A 14,601-nucleotide genomic window follows, 5' to 3' on the forward strand; every position below is an offset into this window, starting at 1 on the left:
GCCTGCCTGTCTGTCTGTCTGTCTGTATGTTTGTTTGTTACCTTTTCACGCGATAATGGCTGAACGGATTTCGATGAAAATTGGAATATAAATTAAGTTCGTTGTAACTTAGATTTTAGGCTATATGGCATTCAAAATACATTATTTAAAAGGGGGGTTATAAGGGGCCTGAATTAGATAAATCGAAATATCTCGCTTATTATTGATTTTTGTGAAATATATTACATAACAAAAGTTTCTTTGAAAATAATTTGCGATAAGTTTTATTCCTTGAAAAATTTTGATAGGACTGATATTTAATGAGATAATTGAGTTTTAAAATTAAAATAACTGCCATCTAGGGCCGTATAATGAATTAAAAAACAAATGACTTCGTCTATAAGGGGCCTTAGACAGCAACAATCGAAAGCTATGAAAGATAGCCCACAGAGAATGTTTCTGTGTTTGTATGAAGTAATATCGGAAACTAATTAACTGTTTAATTATTATTTCACCATTGGAAAGTGTAGTTTCTCTAGATGAACATAATTCTATAATGTTATTACAGTAACTTCTGAAACATATAGTAAGTAATATAAAGTATACACGTTAAAACTAAATGATATGTCAGTCTTCATTAAACTATGGTTGCATGTAATAACAATTAAGAAACATGTTAAAGAAATTGTCATTGCACCATATGATTGCTCTCTGGACCAAAATGACCGCATTTTAATTATTTAAATACAATTTAAATTAAGTAACATATTAAACGATTTATCCTTCTATCAAACACGAATGTTCCCTGGATCAAGCGTCCTATTTTAATTATGTAATTAGCCTACTTTATAGTTATTTCTAACAGGTGCAGCGGAGCGCACGGGTACGACTAGTATTATCGTAATTTTGTCTAATCCAATGCACGGGTCTTCTGACCGTACGTGCTTTGTGCCCGAAACAAGTTCTCCTTTGTAGGTCCCCCCCCCCACCTATGATTAGGCCTACATCCAACTACTCTCTACAAGAACACACATATTAAAATGGAAATGGCACACTAAAACACATTATATAATATATCCTAACCTAAAAGACAATAGTAGTAAGCTATTTGCTTCGTATAGGAGAGGAGAGGAGAGGAGAGGAGAGGAGAGGAGAGGAGAGGAGAGGAGAGGAGAGGAGAGGAGAGGAGAGGAGAGGAGAGGAGAGGAGAGGAGAGGAGAAAATTTAAAGTAATTTACGGAAAAAGTCAAAGACAATGTAAAAAGTAGAGATGAAAATAAAGGAAAGATAAAGGAAAAGAATCAAAGATAAGTGAACAGTGTGCAAGGAGAATGCTCTTTATGTATATGATAATAGGATGAAGATCTGGGAATGATTTCACGACCGCGACCTGATTACTCCAGCCACTATTCCTACAATGAGTAGTAGCGTTGACGAGAGAGATAGGTGGCAAGGGGCCAAGATGCACGCTGACAAGCTGTATGTGTAATTCCAGGCAGGATTATACGTTAACAATGTAGGGGATTGAGAGCAGGTGTCAACGAGGTCAGGTCTAAGGAATCTTAGGAGTGATTTTCAACTGGAACAAAAGGTGTGATGTCATTGCGGGAAATGAAACCACGATCCGAATTAATGCCACCGCATGCCTGTATCAGTCCTGCCCTCCGAGCATATCACGTCTTCAACACGTTTGTACGAACACACCCTTCTGAGCTCTTTCAGATGGGTCAGTGGCGGCTCATCGTTAACATGAGCAACTTTAGACGGAATGTTAAAATGAGACTATCATACGTACACTCCTGAGTTCTGAGGGTATAGTATAGGGTAGACCAGAGTAATTGTAAACACTTTCCACTGATTTGAAATATATTTCAACATTACACAACCCTCAGTAACGGTAAGCATGACAAAGAAACATTGTGTTATTTTTAGATCTTTCTTTTCTCTGAAAATGGGTATAAAATAATAAGTTGACTTTTTTCATCTTTTAATTCCTAGTTTACATTTACCCCACCTGTTTACATTTACCCCTTTGAGAGGGGGTAATTGTAAATACCCATTTTCGCACGGGCTATCAGATACTGAACGTTTTTTGTTCTGTTTCAGGAGAAAGAGCTGTACTCCTTCCAACTCCAATTTTGGTCACTGGTACATTTCGTCTCTTTAACCTATGATGTATGACGATATAGAACTCAGCACCTCTCTTGAGCTTCACAATAACTGTAGTTACTATTTTTCACATGTGACAACACTCTCTAAATCCTCTACAGTGTAGTTGGGTGGGGATCTCTTTGATTACTGAAAAGTACGAAATGTAATAATAGTAAAGCATGTTTACAATTACCCCCAAGCAATTAAAACTATGGGGCAAATGTAAACACGTCATAATTTAATGAACTGAGGTTATGGGAGATCTCAAAACCATTGTAATAAATGTTAGCTACTGTACATTACTCATAAAAACAACATATTCTTAAAAAATAGCACTGTACGTTTACTTACATTGTCAAAAATGAAGGTGAAGCTAAATTCTTTCTCAACTTTTTTTTTTGTAGACTGTTACAAAATATTCGTTTACGATAACCCTCTCTAAATCTTCTACAGTGTAGTTGGGTTGGGTTTTCTTTGATTACTGAAAAGCACGAAATGTAACCATAGTAAAGCATGTTTACAATTACCCCAAGCAATTAAAACTGTGGGGCAAATGTAAACACGTCATAATTTAATGAACTGAGGTTATGGGAGATCTCAAAACCATTGTACTAAATGTTAACTACTATACATTACTCATAAAAACAACACATTCTTAAAAAAATAGCACTGTACGTTTACTTACAATGCCAAAAAAGAAGATGAAGCAAAATTCTTTCTCAACTTTTTTTGTAGGCTGTTACAAAACATTCGATCACAACTAAGCAGTTACTCCTATTTGGCACCAAACTGCTTTGTATGTTAGCCAACATGTTAATTTAAATATTCCCCCGAATTAAAATTTTCATATTGACAGTTTGTCCCGCGCCGTGGCGTCGCGGTCTAAGGCATCCTGCCTAGGACTCGCGTTACAGAATGCGCGCTGGTTCGAGTCCTCGTGGGAGAAGAAATTTTCTTATGAAATTTCGGCCAGTGTATGGGTCCGGTGCCCACCCAGCATCGTGATGCACTTGGGGAGCTACGATAGGTAGCGAAATCCGGTTGCGAATGCCAGCTATAACGGCTGGGGGGATCATCGTGCTAACCACATGATACCTCCATTCTGGTTGGATGATCGTCCACCTCTGCTTCGGCATGTGGGCGTGAAGCTAGCAGCCGGCTGGTCGGTCTGGGCCCTTCACGGGCCGTAACGCCACGGATTATTTTATTATTTTATTATATTGACAGTTTTGTATTTCTCACAGCATTTGTTTACAATTACCCCCTGTTTACAATTATCCTCGTCTACTCTACTATGTCATGCTATACATGATTATGATACAACATGTATATGCAGAGATCCGAAGTATAGTATAGCCTACAGTGCGCCAGGGAAATCTCTCCGCACTGGAGATAGCGGAGTGTATGCGCTAGCAACTGTAGTAATGTTGGTAGTAGCTAGAACTTACGCTAGGAACTAAACGTAAACTGTGTACTCACCACAATCACAACAAGTGCTAGAATGTTTCCCTCCTCCTTGAAGGCACAGTTCGACTCTTTTACACTTATTTTCAACCACTTTATTTAAGTTTTCTTGCGTAATCGACTGCTCATAATTAAGTATATTCGTCTTAAGTTCATTGATTGATTTATGATTATTACCATGTACCGCAGATTTTTCAGACTCTCTTTTCGTAATCATTTTTAATTTAATTCATGAACCACTGAAATTTTAATGGGTACAATAATTATTTATTGATGTTCGCTTCTTACAACCTTATGTTCACTTAGAGATTCCGGCCTCTTGTGTTAACTTGCGCGTTGATTTTGTAGGATTCCGCAATATTATATCCGAGATTTCATCAAGTTTTTCTGTCGTTAAAATTGTAGGCTTTTCACTTTTTGATCCATCGAGAACTGATCCGGTTCCACGGAATTTATTGATTAAATCACGTACAGTATCGTGATTTGGGCACCTGGAATTAGGAAAACGCATACGAAATATCTGTTCCATATTTTACGTAAATTTATCACCTTCGCGAAAACCGTATTCCACCAAGAACGCTCTACCTTCAATAGAAAACATTGTCACCAGTAGTCTTCAGCCATCACTCACTCACAATTAGACTGCAGTACACACCGTCTATCCTCAATAACACCGTTAACTAAACAACTCCCACTTAAAGATGTTTGTAATGACCCGTCCGGCTCGTGCTATCAACGTCATTGCAGTTGCGAGCACATACACTCCGCTGTTTCCAGTGCGGAGAGACTTTCCTGGAGCACTATATAATATGCCTGCATTTGTACCCTAAGTGTAACATGGAGAATTTTTTCAGCACTTTTCCTCATATCAGTGACTTTTTTTTAAGTGTAGAATTATATTGAAATTAAACATAAAACAAAAAATGTCTCAGGACTCAGGAAGGTAAACAATATCTCAAGCATTTATTTGAGATGTTAGGCTTTAATGAAAACCTTACTAAGAAGAAGACTTTTTCAGCATTCCACCGTATGCTGGAACCTAACACTTCCAACATTATGGGAAACATACAGATTCCATTTTCAGCTAGACTTGAATTTCTGAAATTCAACACGATAGATACTACATGAAGCTACTGAGAATTATTTCGGAATATTTATGATAAGACTTTCTTGTGCTAAATTCTTATGTACCTTGTTTACATGTTTCGACCTATTTATGGGTCATCTTCAGAACTGGTCGTTGTTGATCATGGCGCCTCTTGTTCTGTTTCCTGTGAGGGTGCGTTCGTGTGGTATAGTGTAGAGTCAAAGAGTGTGTGTGTTCTGAAATTGAGCTGTGTGTCGAGAATTTCGTTGGGGTGCGTTTTCGTGTGTCTGTATATTTAATATTGTTCTAGTGTGTTTAGTTTCTTGCTTTTTGGTTGGATGTGTAGTATTTCTATGTCTGTGTTGATGTCCATGTGGGTGTGGTTAGCATTTGTGATGTGTTCTGCATATGTGGAGGTGTTTTGTAATTTTGTTATGGCAGAACACATATGCAGAACACATCACAAATGCTAACTAAACCCACATGGACATCAACACAGACATGGAAATACTACACATCCAACCAAAAAGCAAGAAACTAAACACACTAGAACAGTATGAAATATACAGACACACGAAAACACAACCCAACGAAATTCTCAACACACAACTGAATTTCAGAACACGCATACTCATTGACTCTACACTATACCACACGAACGCACCCCACAGGAAACAGAACAAGAGGCGCCAAGACCAACAACGACCAGTTCTGAAGATGACCCATAAATAGGTCGAAATATGTAACAAGGTAAGTTAGAATTTAACACAAGAAAGTCTTATCATACATATTCCGAAGTGATACAGTGTTAAAAGTTGTGTAATCAAGATGTATGAGAATTATTATTGTGATGAAAGACGAATTCGTATTAATGCAGTAATCAATGCGATTCGAGTACTGTTGCTGCGACTTAAATATTACATTTTGACTATGCTAATAAATGTTAGTAAACAATCAATAGTTATCTCAAAATATAGGAAAACTCGGGAAAATATGAGCATATTAAAAGACATTGTAGAAAAAAGTACATATAATATGTTTTATTAGAACACAACTAATATACGAAATTAAAGTCCATTCTTCAAGCTTTCATCCCCTACATTCACAAAAGAAATGCTTTAATCTCAGGAGAATGTCAAAAAGCTATAGGGTAAACATTGGTAATTTCGTGGCAGTGGTTATTTCGTGATACTTTTTCTTTGCTCTTTTGTGAACTAACCAATGGTGTTACGAGATCCAAATTTCCGCCAAGGGATTGCATATGTTATCCAGTTTCCAGAAACATACAGCTAAGCTTTGTGTGACTAATGTAGCTGCTTTAGTGAGCTTTTATGTTTGGAGAGAGCAAGTTTGCGTCGACTTCTCAGGCGTACAAATTTTGTGGATGTTTGTAATTACATTACAGGCTTATTACTAAAGGTAAGCATATGATATTTGGTACAAAGATTTATTGTATCTTCATGAAATTTTAGGAAATGTTTTTGGAATTTTAGATACAGCTGTAGTAGCCATATAGGCTTAGCTTTACTGATAGAAATCTTAGCTGTTTGAGGCGAAATTTTGTTGAGCATTAAGTGTTACATTTTATCTATTTTAAAAATTGTAATACAATTGGAATTTTAGAAATCTGAAGACAAGATGTGATAACAAAAAAGAAAACGGAGACGCAATGGGTTCAGTGTAGTTTCTGTTTGAATTGTTATCATGCTAAGTGTCAATGATAAGTGCTAGATGACTTACTTGCAATAATCGTGACAGAAGATGGAACATGGCTCCACCATTTTGGACCGGAGACAGAGGCAGACAATGGAGTGCCATCATGCAAATTCACCGAAGAAATAGAAATTCAAAAGTACACCTTCGGCAGGAAACGTTATGGCTACTGTCTTTTTCGATTCAGAAGGACTCTTGCTTGGGGACATCATGCCACACGGAACCACCATTAATTCTGACGGGTATGTTGCAAATCTCAAGAAACTTCTAGCTCGACTGAGTCGTGTTTGACGACATCGGGAGAAGCAGGATGTTCTGCTATTGCACGACAACGCACAGCCATATGTCAGTCACAAGACAACAGACCAGCTCAGAAAACTCGGATAGACAACACTGAAACATCCGCCTTACAGTCCTGAACTGGCACCGTGCGATTACCATCTCTTTGGTAAACTGAAGGATCCCTTCGCGGAACGAGGTTAGAAGATGACTCCCTTGTGCGCGCTGCTAAAGAGTGGCTCAGACGTGTTAGTCCAGACTTTTACCGTGCTGGTCTACAGGCCCTCGTTCCTAGTTTACGTAAGGCAGTTCAAAGGGACGGGGATTATGTGGAAAAGTCACATTTTGTTCCTTAAGGATGCATCTACATTCTGTGAAAATAGCAACGCTGTAGGATAAAAATATAATTTTTAAACAAACGTTATGCATTACTTTTGGAGTTAATCTAGTAATATAGGCTATAGTAAAGTCCGTAATAAAAGTGGTCACCCTTTCAGGGCAAAGAAGATACCTTTTCAATTTCAATTTTTACTTTGATTTCATTCTTATTATGTGTTGATATGTATTTCTATGTTTTCTTGCTATGAATATTAGACGGAATTACTATGTTTGAAGTCTTGTAACAATAAATGAGAATTTCATTTGACTTTAATGAATTTTTCCACAATTCTTCTACCTCTCACGAAATTATCAATGCAATATCACGAATTTACCAAGGTTATTACGAAATAACCAACCTTTCAGCTTAAGTTGTAAAAGTGGTTTTTGGCACATATTCAAAAACGTATCCAATCTTTTATGTCTCCAGATTTGTACAGCAAGTTATCGTCTTTTAGATGAAAAAATCGGAATAAGGATATATTTACACATTTGCATTTTAAATTAGTTTTTATGAAATTATCACGAAATTGCCAATGTTTACCCTAGTTGTATCAATATTCGAAAAGGGTAATCGGAAAAGTCTTAAAAATTACAGAAGAATAAGTATATTAAATTCCTGCTATATGATTTGTGTCAAATATTATTTAAGGAATTCAAATAATATAAATAAATTTTATAGATGAAATTTTTTCAGGATTTAGGAAAGATGTTTGCATAGGGTGATTTTGTGACTATGTTAAAAATTTTTAGGAATGATAGAGGAAACAATTATGAACAACTATCATATAGGAACCTATGTCCGTAAACATTCTGCTTGGTAGTTACAAGCCCAGATATATTATTCAGTGTAATTAACTAGAATCGAACTCAAGATCATCCTTTTGAAGTTTGGTTTTAGACGATCTGTTTGTGCAGAAGTTGGCGATTTCTCTTGAACATGGTATAAGTTATTTGGCATCGTAAATTATATTTTGACTGATTAAACCTTTTCAACTTGCTCATATGCATTTCATTTATGAAAGAGCAAAAGAAAATGGAAGGAAAATTGCAAGGTTTAATTCGTAAAAATATAACTTACGATACCAACTAGCTTATACCACAGTCTAGTATGTACAGTCACGAAGCTCAATACGTAGTAAATATGCATCCATAGATAGTTGCTAACCGCTAGGACCGCTAATATCGCCTCATTACAGACAATGCGAAATAACATCGGCACAGTCTATTGTTCCTAGCACTCTCACAACTCAAGCTTCGTGACTGTATATACTAGCCTGTGCTTATACTATGTTTATGAGAAATCACCAACATTTACACGTTTACAAGAACAGGTCGGCTGCAACCGAACTTCAAAAGGATGACTTTGAGTTCGATTATAACTGGTTACAGTACACTAACATATCTAGGCTTTTAACTACAGAACAGAATGTTTCCGGATATAGGTTCCTATGTGTAAGTACATTATTCATAATTGTCTCCTCTGTCATCCCTATAAGTTTGTAACATAGTCATGAATCACTCTGTATATCCAGCTTTCATTCTAAAATCATTACTAGAATGTAGACGAAACCTCAATTTGGAAGCAGTTACTTTCTTCGGAATTGTGAAAAGACTTTCGATGAAGTCAGGAAACCATTATTATTCAATATTTTACGGAATGAAAACATACCCAAACTACTATTTGCAGCAATAAAAATAAAATATTGGAACAATAGGATGAAAGTCAATTTAAATTGAAAACTAATCAAACAAATTTCAATTAATAAAAGTGTTAGACAAGGATGCCTCCTGTCTCCCAATATAGGCCTATCAGCATACAGAGTGGAAGAGGGTCTATGACATTAATTAACAGTAGTAATATTGAAGTCAATGCGAACAAGTTTTGTAAAACATGTTTTTTTATGCGTCTGTAATTTTGAGAATACGAAATGTAACGTGTTGCAACACTGCTTGAGGTCATTGCTCTGAAGTGAGAGTGAGTTTCAGTCATCCACTCCACAATACTCACGGGAGGGGAATGTCAACAAAAAGGTCTCATCAGATATGTTTCGATCAAATTACGGTAGATGAAAACATATGGTATTGAATCAATTAATTACGAAAATTGTTTCGTTTTAACATAATTTTTATTACGCTATAATGGCTTTAACTCTAAATTTAACACCTAACTTACTTACAAATGGTTTTTAAGGAGCCCGCAGGTTCATTGACGCCCTCACACAAGCCCGCCATCGGTCCCTATCTTGTGCAAGATTAATCCAGTCTATATCATCATATCCCACCTTCCTCAAATCTATTTTAATATTATCCTCCCATCTACGTCTCGGCCTCCCCAAAGGTCTTTTTCCCTCCGGCATCCCAATTAACACTATATGAATTTCTGGATTTGCCCATACGTGCTACATGCCCTGTCCATCTCAAACGTCTGGATTTAATGTTCCTAAGTCAGGTGAAGAATACAATGCGTGTAGTTCTGCGTTGTGTAACTTTCTCCATTTTCCTGTAACTTCATCCCTTTTAGCCCCAAATATTTTCCTAATATAATGAGAGTTATTTAACGTTCTCAGTTTGCATTGATTTCTTTACTTTTTACTTAATTACAAAATAGTAAGGGATGTATATTCTTATAAAACAAAACTTTTTCCATTAATATTCATTTACATTTAATGTAAGTACAAAATAACATTATTACATTATGTCCTCGCATGTAGGCCGGTTTGGTGAGACCACTGCACTACCCGGAATGGAATGATGTGCATGCTCTAATCTAAGGTCACTCGCGTTACAGATTCCACTCCGAGCAGCCTCCGAACTTCTCCAGAGGCTGCAGAATCCCTTTTACCTTTCCATGTCTGCATCACCGCGGTCATTCAACCCCTAGTCCCTGAGTTACCATTAGCAGCATCAATTAACCCTTTCCATTCGAATGAGTCCATTTGTAATCACTAACATTTCTGTAATCTCTGAGCGTATTCCGAATCTCAGTTGTGAACAATCTGATGGCATCACGGTGTTCCGAATTTCACCGATGGTGACACTGATGCTCCACCGGTGTCGCACCGGTGCCATCAGCTTGCAGAGGTGGTGGCAGTCTCCATCAGCCGCCATCAGTGAATCTCATTGGTTCCTGTATAGGGCGGGAATTAGCAGACGAATGACATAGTGCACTGTTGTGTCATGGCGGTGTGTTCTGCTTTAGTTCTGCTGTATTGTTTGTAATGAGCACAACATAAAAACAATATGTTAATGGCTTATGAGCGAACATGTCAACGGACCAGTTATTACTACCGGTTCAAGAAATAAATTGTTTATGCTCTCTTTTCTTTGAACGAGATGGCAGTACGGAAATTTCGCAAAATTTTGCTAGCGTAGCACAGACAACAACTTATACAGTCGCCATGACAGCCATCGATCCTTCCAGCAGTTTTGTTCCTATTTCGCTGCTGCGTGACGTCATTGTTGTCCACCGGTCCGGTGAGATTCGGAATACGCTGTCTGACTCTTACGATTTGCTTGTTGCTTCCATTTGGTATCCTCAGAAGCAGTTGCGTTCTTTACCGATAGAGTGCAGCACCCGGTAGTTCCTTGCCCAGCTGTTATTAGGAAGAGGATCGCTTTGCTTTTTTGTTTTCCAATGATGTCTCTATGACCTTGTGCACCCATAAATTCAGGTCAGAATCCAAGTTCGATGATAGCTCGCAGCCAACTCTATAGTGAGGGTCACATAAGAACAGTTCCTAAACAGCAAATATTGCCGTCTTGTAAGTGTTGCCAACTTTTACCAGATATCATACGATCCTACGTATTAAATGACTTATTTAGTTACCGTACTTTATGTTGGAAGGTTATTCTAAATAATTCAATAATTTGTAACATATTTTCGTAGACAAACTATACGAGAAAGGGATCAATATGTCAAGTGTTTTATCTGGCAATACGAAATTCATTGCTTTGATTAAACAATTGAGTCACGGGACCTAATCTAAAAATATATTTTGTTTGACCACATGAAATTATTAATACTAACTCCGAAAAACCTGACTATAGTCTTGAATTATAACCACAACGCAACGCATAAAATAACTATTGTGTATTAATATTAATACTGATATTAATTACTATTATGTTCAAATTTCACTAGCTTCCAGTAACCGGCTCAGAAATCTAGTGTAATTTTAATTTCATGAAACTCCAGTACCGACAAATTTTATCGATATTTGTCTCAGCTGCCAACATACCAGTTACAAAATCAGTACTATATGTAGTATTTGTCAGTATCGAAATTCGAAACGAAGTTGGCAAAAGAGAATTCAACCTGCAAACTAGAAAATCACCATAATCCACTATCGTATGTAGTAAAGGGGGAAAATGATTACATAATATATGTAACAGATAACTCATCGCTATGTTAAAATCAGCAGCACTTTGAAGAGAACTGCCAGGATCGCCACCCGTCGCCGTAAACGAACACGAGATGGCAGTACAGTCACTAATGCAATTCAAATTGGGAATTATGACGTGACTCCTTATGTAACTACTAGATGGCAGCATAGTAAACCTGATAAAAGTTGTTAACGTCAAAGCCTATAAGGCCGACCTATCTGTTACATATATGATCTAGGGTTTCGCCTTTAGGGTATGAAGTAAGCTGACCCAGATTATACATCGGAGCAAGCCCGATATATGGAAAAGAAACAGAGATTATGGTATGAAAGAGGGGAAGTGTAATTATGATTATGAAATGTGTCCGAGATGCAACGCCGAAAGTTACGTAGCAATTCTGCTTCAATTGTTTGAGGGAAAATATCGGGAAAATCCTCAACTTGATAACTTGTCCCAACCAGGATTTCAATCCGGCCCGCTCGTTTCACGGTCAGACATGCTAACCGTTACTCCACAGAGATATACGGAGACACTGCATGATAAATACATTGTAAATATAATGTAACCATCCTCAACTTGTATACATTCTTCTAGCACGAGAAATGGGATGCTGCGTTAAGATACAGGTAGTTGTGAAAAAAGAGAACTTCTTAAGATCGATTTGCATCATCCTTAGATGCCTTTAAGATAGATCGAACACTGACTAGTAATTACCATATTGAAATACCAATCCTAATTGTGTAATCTGATCTCACTGGAGGCACTGTTTATTTGTCAGTGGTCGTGAAGCTTACAGAGAGAAAGTTGTATGTCTCTGATAATCTCTGATATCAAGGGAGTTTAAAATCGATACATGCCATAGTTTTGCTGAGTTGTATTTATATGAAAAGAGGTAAAAGGTAAAATTAAAAGAGGGTACTTACTTACTTACAAATGGCTTTAAGGAACCCGGAGGTTCATTGCCGCCCTCAAATAAGCCCGCCATCGGTCCCTATCCTGAGTAACATTAATCCAGTCCCTACCATCATATCCCACCTCCTTGAAATCCATATTAATATTATCCTCCCATCTACGTCTCGGCCTCCCCAAAGGTCTTTTTCCCTCTGGCATCCCAACTAACACCCTACATGCATTTCTGGATTCGTCCATACGTGCTACCCGCTCATCTCAAAAGTCTTGATTTAATGTTCCTAATTATGTCAGGTAAAGAATGAAATGCATGCAGAACTGCGTTCTGTAATTTTCTCCATTCTCCTGTAACTTCATCCCTCTTAGCCCCAAATATTTTCCTAAGAACTATATTCTCAAACACCCTTAATCTCTGTTCCTCTCTCAAAGTGAGAGTCCAAGTTTCACAAACATACAGAACAACCGGTAATATAACTGTTTTATAAATTCTAACTTTCACATTTTTTGACAGTAGATGACAAAAGCTTCTCAACCGAATAACAAACATTTCCCATATTTATTCTGCGTTTATTTATTTATATTTGTTACTGTTGCTCCAAAATATTTGAATTCTTCCATCTCTTCGAAGGACAAATCTCTAATTTTTATATTTCCATTTCGTACAATATTCTGGTCACGAGATATAACCATATACTTTTTCTTTTCGGGATTTACTTCCAAACCTATAGCTCAAAATTAAAAGAGGGTAAGCTTATTAATAATTAGTGATATGGAATTTGTAAAATTCAAAGAAACGGCAGGATCCTGATAACTTAGAAATAAAAAATAGGTTGCAGCCGCCAAATTGTTCTTCAAGGAACGACCACTCATATAAATTGAGGGAAAGAAGACAGAGGACGGACACTGGAATGTTTTCTTTTCTCAATCGTACTATCAGGGACTGGAATGCTTTACCTGCAGACTTACTAAAGGCTTTAACAACAATCACAAATGTATTTAAAAATGGGCTTGAGGACTTTACTAATAGACGGTAATTATACACAGTATTTAAAGGTTGTAATTGATATTTTGTTATTGAAGTGTTATATCAGTGAAGAATTATGTTGTGTTGTGCAAGTGAAACATGTTCCTGTCAGTGAAGCTTTATAGTTTATAGTGGCAGTGGAAAGTATTTGAACAGTGAAATGTTTTTGAAGTGTTAGCGAAATCAGGATATAATCAGTGAAATGTGTCGTAGTTCCAGTGCAGTGAGTGAGTTGACAGGGAAATGAGTATAGTGTTGAAAGGTACTTGTGCAGATATGAACATATCATACTCGTGGGTCTTAGTTCGAACTTAGGTTTAAGATACAAATTAGATTTACTTTAAATGTTATTTTAAGTGATCGTGCTTCATTTAATTTAGGATGTTCCCTGTTGTTGTTATTATTATTATTATTATTATTATTATTATTATTATTATTATTATTATTATCATTATTATTATAAATTATTGTTAGTATTAATTATTAGTAATATTATTAATTTCGTTTATTATTGTCATTATTGAGTGTAATTAGTTACCACTGCAACCGGGTATATACCCATTGCAGTGTGAATAAATACATACATACATCTTTCGCAAGCATCACGGCAGCAAACTAGAGTTGGGTGATTGAGTTCATGCTCTAATTCTGAGCGACGCGACGAGAGGGACAAGGACTAGATAATCGCGGAACATTTACGGAAGAAGTAATGATACCCTGAGAAACTATGTTGCGATGCAGTCTTTGTCTTGAAAGAAACGATCGAGCCTTTGTCGGAAAAATGACTCTGTTCCACGACGTGGAAAGTCGATGCGTTAGCCTTAATGCCAAAGGTACGCTATGAATATAATTTTAATACTTGATACAACACATGCAACTCAAATATCAGACTGGGTCATGGCACTTGTAGTCTCACAGAATCGAGTACGTGGGAAGGACATTCTGTAAGAAGTGAAGATGGATGATTCAGTAACAAACAGTAATTTTGCTTTTAAATCTTTTTTTATTGCGCTACTGTATACGAAAGTGGGAGAAGTGCTGCGTTTCATTCTTGGCCTTTCATACTTACAATAGAAAACCAATAAGAATATAAGTGTTAAACGTTTCGCTCTTCACTACCGCTGTTCAAACTATCAAGCAAGAGTGGCATTAGTGTAAAGATGACGTAACTGGGAATGGAAAGCTGTTGCAGGTGTCCTGTTAACATCGCACTTTAAAATTACGAAGACGA

This window comes from Periplaneta americana, chromosome 6 (assembly GCF_040183065.1).
Source record: "Periplaneta americana isolate PAMFEO1 chromosome 6, P.americana_PAMFEO1_priV1, whole genome shotgun sequence".
Taxonomy (NCBI): Eukaryota; Metazoa; Arthropoda; class Insecta; order Blattodea; family Blattidae; genus Periplaneta; species Periplaneta americana.